Source organism: Dreissena polymorpha, chromosome 12 (assembly GCF_020536995.1).
Source record: "Dreissena polymorpha isolate Duluth1 chromosome 12, UMN_Dpol_1.0, whole genome shotgun sequence".
Lineage (NCBI taxonomy): Eukaryota > Metazoa > Mollusca > Bivalvia > Myida > Dreissenidae > Dreissena > Dreissena polymorpha.
In genome coordinates, this window is record NC_068366.1 from 71,479,188 (window position 1) to 71,488,647 (window position 9,460).

The 9,460-nt window shown below is 33.4% G+C and overlaps 1 protein-coding gene across 1 annotated transcript in view; it reads left to right on the top strand.

Moving 5' to 3' along the window:
* Positions 1-5,844: 5,844 nt before the first annotated feature.
* Positions 5,845-9,460, top strand: part of LOC127852267 (uncharacterized) — a 49,756-nt gene continuing 46,140 nt past the window's right edge. Inside the window, exons 1-2 of the mRNA XM_052386158.1 lie at positions 5,845-5,934; positions 9,271-9,407. The gene's annotated coding sequence lies outside the window, so the exon portion shown is untranslated. The remainder of the gene's footprint in view (positions 5,935-9,270; positions 9,408-9,460) is intronic.

Here is a 9,460-nt window from a genome sequence, read left to right on the forward strand (position 1 = left end):
GGCCTAGTGCTACACAATTTGGTATGTAGTGACATTGTATAGTCATCTACCTTAGTGTGTTCACATTATGCCCCAGGGGTCAAATTTGAAACCTGCCCTGGGGGTAAAAAAAAAAAATTTGATATATGCTTATATAGTGCATATTTTGTGACAACTTAAAAAAATTTATATGAACTTAAACCATTACGGCATAGGGGCACCCAATTTTATGTAGTGACATCTAATAGTTCTCTACCAAGTTTGTTCAAATTATGCCCCTTGGGTCAAATTTGATCTCGCCCGGGGGTCACAAAAACTGAACATATGCTTATATGCGGCCTGTTTTGTGAAAACATTTTAAAATCTTTTTGTCCTAACCATCGGGTCTAGGGTATCAATTTGGTATGTAGTGACATCTAATAGTTCTCTACCAACATTGTTCAAATAATGCCTCTGGGATCAACTTTGACCCTGCCCCGGGGGTCACAAATTGAATAAACGCTTATAAAGCGCCTATTTTGTGAAATCTTCAAAAAAAATCTTCTTGTCGAAAAACCATTGGACTATGGCTACCAAATTTGGTATGCAGTAACATCTTATAGTCCTCTACCAAGTTTGTTCAAATTATGCCCTTTGGGTCAAATTTGACCCTGACCCGTGGGTCACAAAATTGAACATTATATACGCTTATATCTTGCTTATTTTGTGAACACTTTAAAATATTCTTGTCCTTAACTCTTGGACCTAGGGCAACCACATTTGTATGTAGTGAGATATAGTAGTCCTCTACAAAGTTTGCTAAAATTATGCCCCTGGGGTTAAATTTGACCCAGCCCAGTGGGTCACAGAAGTGTACAAGTGCTTAAATAGGGCCTATATTAAAGTATTTGCACATGCCGAGAATATTTGTTTCAGCCTTTTTTTCAACAGTGGAGCGATACAGGGCCATCATGGCCCTCTTGTTTCTATAGCAGTAGGTTATAGTAATGAGTTCGTAAACATGACAGCTTGTTTTCCCGTCTCTCTGTTTCGATATCAAATTAAATACAAGAAATGCGTTTTGTAACCGGATAAAATTATAAGTGATATATATTCCCCTCTGGTACGTAGTACAGGGGTTCAAATGGTTAACGTGAAATCGCCATAGACGTATGTCCGTCTTTTTAAAATGCAAGTCCGTCTAGCAATTCATGGTCCAAAATTGTCTAGAGACGATCTCTTAGACTTTGGCAAATTTGCACATTATATAAAGAATTGCATGTGAGATTTTATGATCTTATATTAAAGAACACACGTTATATCCTTTTTTAAATAAGATATGTATCATTGTAGTCGTTGAACTGTAAATCAAAATTTCGTCCGAAGCATTTCTCGGAAACAAAAAGAAGTGAAATTGTGATATGAATATTTTTCATCTAAGGGATGTAGAGTGCATATGTATAGTTATGGTCATTTGTTATTTTTAACTCAGACTTTTCGGCAGCTTTTCTCAAAAAACTAAATAGACATCAACATGAAATTTGATATGAAGGTTAATTCCATTTATGGAAAGTGCATGCACAATGACGTATTGTTAAGAGCCTATGTCCACATAAAAAATTTGCCCGCATCATAGCTTGAAGACGAAAGGGGTTTAACTTAAAACTTAATAGGCTGGAATATTATTTTTAGGGAATTTCAAATGCACAAGTGTCATATTTTTTGCTTCCGTGTGTTTATAGTTACTCCCAATAATGTGTATGTACACTTAATTTAGTCAGGAGCCAAATAAGAAATTCTTGTAAATAAAAAAAAAGAAAAGTATCCAATGGCGTAAAAATTGTACTTTTCGATGAAAAGTTATTTTAAAGCCATTCAATATTCTTCCAAAGAAAGGTAACACAGATCAGTGTTGGCTTTTGTTTACTTATTGATGCGTTTTGTGAGTTGTGTATTAGCTTTGTTTACTTATTGATGCGTTTTGCGAGTTGTGCATTAGCTTTGTTTACTTATTGATGCGTTTTTCAAGTTGTGTATTTGCTTTGTTTACTTATTGATGCGTTTTGCGAGTTGTGTATTAGCTTTGTTTACTTATTAATGCGTTTTGCGAGGGTGTGCAGTAGCTTTGTTTACTTATTGATGCGTTTTGAGAGTTGTGTTTTAGCTTTGTGTACTTATTGATGCGTTTTGCCAGTTGTGTATTAGCTTTGTTTACTTATTGATGCGTTTTGCGAGTTATGTATTAGCTTTGTTTACTTATTGATGCGTTTTGCGAGTTGTGTATTAGCTTTGTTTACTTATTGATGCGTTTTGCTGAGTTGTGTATTAGGTATGTTTACTTATTGATGCGTTGTGCGAGTTGTGTAATTATATTTGTTTACTTATTGATGCGTTTTGCGAGTTGTGTATTAGCTTTGTTTTACTTATTGATGCGTTTTGCGAGTTGTGTGTATTAGCTTTGTTTACTTATTGATGCGTTTTGCGAGTTGTGTATTAGCTTTGTTTACTTATTGATGCGTTTTGCGAGTTGTGTATTAGCTTTGTTTACTTTTTTAAGCGTTTTGCGAGTGTGTATTAGCTTTGTTTACTTATTGATGCGTTTTGCGAGTTGTGTATTAGCTTCGTTTACTTATTGATGCGTTTTGCGAGTTGTGTATTAGCTTCGTTTACTTATTGATGCGTTTTGCGAGTTGTGTATTAGCTTCGTTTACTTATTGATGCGTTTTGCGAGTTGTGTATTAGCTTTGTTTACTTATTGATGCGTTTTTGCGAGTTGTGTATTAGCTTTGTTTACTTATTGATGCGTTTTGCGAGTTGTGTATTAGCTTTGTTACTTATTGATGCGTTTTGCGAGTTGTGTATAGCTTCGTTTACTTTTGATGCGTTTTGCGAGTTGTGTATTAGCTTTGTTTACTTATTGATGCGTTTTGCGAGTTGTGTATTAGCTTCGTTTACCTATTGATGCGTTTTGCGAGTTGTGTATTAGCTTCGTTTACTTATTGATGCGTTTTGCGAGTTGAGTATTAGCTTGTTTACTTATTGATGCGTTTTGCGAGTTGTGTATTAGCTTTGTTTACTTATTGATGCGTTTTGCGAGTTGTGTATTAGCTTTGTTTACTTATTGATGCGTTTTGCGAGTTGTGTATTAGCTTTGTTTACTTATTGATGCGTTTTGCGAGTTGCTGTATTAGCTTTGTATACTAATGATGCGTTTGCGAGTTGTGTATTAGCTTTGTAAAACTTATTGATGCATTTTGCGAGTTGTATATTAAGCTTTGTTTACTTATTGATGCGTTTTGCGAGTGGTGTATTAGCTTTGTTTACTTATTGATGCGTTTGCGAGTTGTGTATTAGCTTTGGTTACTTATTGATGCGTTTTGTTGAGTTGTGTATTAGCTTTGGTACTTATTGATGCGTTTTGCGGGTTGTGTATTAGCTTTGTTTCCTTATTGATGCATTTGCGAGTTGTGTATTAGCTTTGTTTACTTTTTGATGCGTTTTGCGAATTGTGTATTAGCTTTGTTTACTTATTGATGCGTTTTGCGAGTTGTGTATTAGCTTTGTTTACTTCTTGATGCGTTTTGCGAGTTTTGTATTAGCTTTGTTTACTTATTGATGCGTTTTTCGAGTTGTGTATTAGCTTTGTTTACTTATTGATGCGTTTTGCGAGTTGTGTATTAGCTTGTTTAATTATTGATGCGTTTTCGAGTTGTGTATTAGCTTTGTTGGTTATCATAACGAGTTTACTAGTCAATATTTTTAACTTGATTACATTCGGAACACAAGACAATTTTGTTTACATTATATATTATGCCTTGTAATGTAACAAAAATTTAAAAAAAACACGTCACATTTTATGTCAATACATTATGCATCAAATGTGATAATACATTTAATTTATTGTTAAAAATTAGACAAATAATACCAAAATAGACCTAAATCTTGTTGTGTTTTTCGTTAAAATGCTCTAAACATATTTGTAATGTGCACATCATGGTAGTGTATTAGTAGATTCTATAAATGGATTGCTTTAAAATAATATGGTAATACCTGTGTCAGGAGCAATCCTGTGCCGAAAGATATCTTACTCAACTTAACATATTGAAAATTAAACTGAGACATTCAGTACACACAGTCGACATGTTTCTTTTAAAGCCAGGCCCCGTGATCACAAACATTTTTGCAATCGAAAATCGATTTTATCTGACATCAATTTTCATTTTTGCCTATCAGATACAATGGAAATTCATTTTCAATGACAAGCAAAATCGATTTTCGATTGCAAAACTGTTATGTGAACGCGGGGCCTGTTTTTGATTGTTAAGTAGAAAACGTGTCTTTTAAACAACTTAATGAAGAGGTTAGGCTTATAATTTCTTACACAATACGAAAACAAATTATCAGTGTTTGACGAATATGTCTTACATGCGTAGCAATATTGAAGTTATTGGTTGACCCTTTTAGGTATGTACATTAACTGTATTACGTACCGTTGGTACAATAAAACGTGTATAATCGGTCCAGCATTTTTTCCGAATATTGTATACAGGTATAAAAACATTTCTTGAATTTAGAATATGATTGTTGTCATACGCTATAATTTATATTGTACATGAATGGTGTATACATTGAATTACAATAATAATGAGTGAGGGGTTTTCACTTAAATCATACAATAGTTTAAATGACAAATTACATTGCTCCAATAGTATCATTTATTTTAGTGTGTAAATATAGAATTGGTAGTACTGTATCCTCATCATACACTAAAAGACTACACGTTTTAAGTATTCAATGCGTTGCAATAATTCTTATATTTAGTCTTTGTTTGAAACCTTTTCAAATGAGTCATACTTTTTAAGAGGGGATCTTCCTGATACAATTATTTAAGTTAGTATGACTTTTCAAAAAACGAATACAGACTGGACTTCTCAAACTATTTATAAATGAATTTAGGAGCTGCAAGAGCGGTTTACGAGAAACTTCCGGAGAGTTCAATGACCTTCATTTCTCATTAAAAAAAGGCTAACCGAGATTTAGGATAATGTAAACAAAACATTGAATGTATTATTGTTATTCCTTTATGTGTATTGTTGCTTAAAACAATGATAAAAATGATTACGTACGTGATTAGTAGCATGGACATCCTGATCTGTCGACGAAGTTAGTTGTATAGACGCCATTTTGAATTTTCCAGATTAGCTACGGTTTAAACGAAATTAATATCCATTTGTTTCCAATAATATTGACGCACTTCCATTGGCATTTTAAAGGAAATGTTTGGAACTCAATAATAATAAGAATGTTAATTTCGAATTTAAATGGTATTTATGTTTGGAAAAACTGTGATCTAAGTCAACTTTCACGAATATGTTTTAACACATACATACATATGACCTAGTTAACGGTTGACATACTGGAAAATATCCGTTGAAAATTCTACAATTAGAAACATGTCGATATGTGTTTTTGTATTAATACTTATATCATTATATTAACACAAATTAGATAACACAAATTGTTTTTTGCAAAACATGTTGATAATGTAAATCATTGTCGTATTACTTAGATCGCCTTAGACAATAAATTCACTGGTATAAGTTTGAATGATATGTATCATTTGTTCAATTTAATCATATTAACAACGACATGGTTTTAAAGAGAGACAATAAATCCGAAGGTGTTTGAATACAAATAAACACATTTCAGAATAGTGTATGGGTATGCAGATTTTATGAAAAGCCTGCTTACGGTTTCGTAATTTTTCTCAATAGTTCTAAACTTAGACATTAACTTCGCTTTTTTCAAAACGCGCGGATCGTTTCCTTGAACAGTACTTTCTGTGAAATGAACAGATAATAATTTTATCAAGGTGCGCATTTTAGTTTCTCTTTCACATGTTCAACAAACCTACTCACTTATTAATCCGCTTTTACTTGGTGCGATAATGGACAAAATAACTAACAGCCTGCGAAAGTGAGTATAGAGTTAGTACTTTTATTATGTTTATGGTGACTAACTTTTCGACTGTCTGACAGGCAGACGGATGGACGGATAAAAGTACGGACAGACCGACATTAGTCTATCGTAATCGTTTTAGAAGTCTTTAATGTGTTTACCAACTGAGTAACATCCTTATCCCTTATGCGCCAACTTACTTTTTTACCTACTGAAACTAACGCACTGACAAACATATAACACTTACTTATAAACGATAACGTTTAACGTTTTTTTAAACTAATTACAAAGCAAAAAGGTAAAGAGGGAGAGGGCTCCAATAAGGTTCGCCTTTCAGCCCAATCCTATGTCAATGTCATGTAACTTGTGAATATGTTACTATGTCGTAATAAATAAGTTTTAACCAAATAGGTAACGTATCGTAATTGAGTGGCGCCCCTTTTTCATATACATGTTTCAATTCAAACATTTAATGTTGTTGTTAGGATTTGTAGAAGACTCAGAGGGTGCTAATGTGAACTTGAAAACAAATAAAAGAATGCATAAATGAATTTCGAAACCCGAAATAAAAAGTGATTCCAGTTTCATAATCCCACGCATTTTCTGAAAAAAAATGCAATCTAAAATATGAAGTATTTTGGTATAAATGTTGAATTATTCTTAGACGGAGCATTACAATTTATCAATGATATGTTTCTGTATTATATGCAATCCTTGAAAAATGAATCTTTACAAATAGAGGTCATGAAATAAATCTCCCCACTAGAAAATCTATGATAAAGGCAGTTACTCAATGTATCGAAAGCAATCAAAATAGCAATACAATTATTTACATAAATTGTGCGAACATTGCACGATATTACCACGCTATTTAGGTCAAATTTTCACAAATAACGTTTACAGTTCCGGAAAGTTTCAAGTTTCATATGGCCGTCAAAAACAGTGCGCTTACATCGTGTCGATTAAATATCTTGATATGTTAACCGATAAGATAAATTGTCAACAAAATAACCTGTTTCGTGGTAGGAACGTGTAAACAATCACAAAACTGATTAGTGCACTTCCTGTTCAAACTACGTATGCCGGTATTTACATGAAACATATGAGCCGTGCTCTGTGAAAAGGGGGTTTAATGCATGTGCGTAAAGTGTGGTCTAAGATTAGCCTGTGTTGTCCGCACAGGCTGGTAAGGGACGCCACTTTCCGCCTAAACTTGATTTTTGCTAAGAAGAGATTTTCATGAAACGAAAAATATCACGAAAGCGGCAAATGTCGTCCCTGATTAGCTTTTGCAGACTGCACAGGCTAATCTGGGACGACACTTTACGCACCTGTATTAAACCCCTTTTTCATAGAGCGCGGCCTATATATATTTTTAGGTACATCGCATGATACTCCCTTTTCTGAATTTCATGTGGATTGAAATTTATTGTTTAACAGTAGTCAGTAAACATTTACATGGCAGATTAAATATTAATGCAAACGCAAAATAAGCTATAAACACATGTTCTACCAATCTCCACGCAGAGTTTTTGTCCCATGCTCCCACATACAATCTCTGCCATCACAAGAAAATCCTACCAGATTTGGGAGGATGCTTTTGTATAAATATTTTATTATGTATAGAAGTATCATTTTATTTTAAATTGTGAAAACAAAGTGTGTTGTAAGTTCAGGTCCATAATTAAAAGACATCACCTAATTAGAAAATAAAATAAAAACAACAACGGGAAAATTATTTTAACACGGTGCTCGCTTATCATCACGTGGTTGGTTATGAGAGCAGGGATTTGATCCAGCTATGCTGGTTCCAGTTACATCTCTGCGCGGAAGTTGCTGTTCTACCATAAGCAGTGTTACTCTAATAGATTCTTTGCTCTATTTATTTAGCATTTGACATATAGTGATCTCAAATTAAGACGTAGACCGTGCACTGCCAGTGTGATAATAACACTTTTTACCACATTAGTGATCAAACTGTCAATACTTGATGGCAGTATCTATGTCGCACTTTCAAAAGCGCGACCCATGCTAACTGAAGTAGAGCTTTACAACATAATTTAGTGTATAGGTTACAAATTAAACTGAGCACCATCGTACCCAATGGACGTCTTACCAATCGAAATACGAACTACTACATAGATATCAGTAACAAAAGGTTCAAGTACATTTGTATCGTATAGTTTCCTTGTGTAATAGCTCGTAATAGCATTTTAGTAAATAATTAAAAGAAATAGATACCAAGTAAGATAACAATATTTAAAGTATCAGAATAGACGGACTATTGACATTAAAGAAATTATTTAAGATTTGTTTCGACAAAACTCATTTTAATCATTCTTAAAACCTCTTATAAAGGTTCGCCATTGAATCTCAACACTTTGACATTTTTATTGCACTTAGTTGTTTAAATCATCAACTGAGCACGTACTTGGTTCAAGTAAAATGTGGTTTTACTTTATCGTGAAAAGATTTGAATAGCAAAGAGTGCGTGTTCGATACAAGTTAAGTCTTTCAACAATTTTATCAGTAAAATTTAATTCGAATTTAATAAACATTCTATTAAGTCGATGTGCGTGAATGTCATTAAATCGACGGACACACTTAAAGACAAAAATCGTTATATTCAGAATTAATCATGCTGTCCTTGTTTTCTGTAACTTAGATGAAAGTTATATTGTAATTGACTTGACTTTTATTAACAAGTCTAAAAGGTATCAATGATGGAAGAACCTATATTGCATAAAATCAGTCACATCAAAGGCTTAACAAAACATGTAAAGTATGCTGATGCCACTTCATTGCTGAGAGCGAAGGTGTAAGGAACCAATGATTTTAACTTAGTTTTGAAATATTCTTTTTTTATTTGCACTAAGCCACCAAAGATAAGACACTATCATAAATCTAATGGTAGGCGTCATTAAAGATTCGTTTTAATAACACACCAGACAATAATCCATTGGGGGTAGGTGCCCCGATATTCTACTTTGTTTTCGAATTTTACCGTTGACCTCCAAGCTTGATCTAGACCATTTATTTAAGGGGTTGACTTTGCACGTGACTCTAAGTCTTATAATAGTTACCTGTATGCCAAGTTATTTTAAAATCCATTCATAGCAAATGTATGTCTGGAGAGGAATTTTTAAGCTGTTTTATGACCAAAAAAGTTACCTTTTACCTCCTAAACATTTGCGGTAGGGGAAGGATTAAACATGCAATATCATTAAGTGAAACTTAAGATGCTGGAGCATTATTGCATTCTTATCGCATGTGTGTGGTTCTTTAAGCAAAATATGTTCATGTGATGATTTGCATATGTTTTAAGTTGTTTTCAAATCCTTCAATGTATGGTAGAGTGATGGCTGAGACAATAGTTTTCTGACACACATCAGGCAGATGCACAGACTGAAGAGAAACATCATATAACAGGATGCAGTATCACGTGACTTTGTTGGATTCCCACTTAAACGTTAATGGAAGTTAATACACGGGTAAGTGCTGCTTTTTCCAAATAACTGTTTGAAACAATTTTTCTTAAAAATAT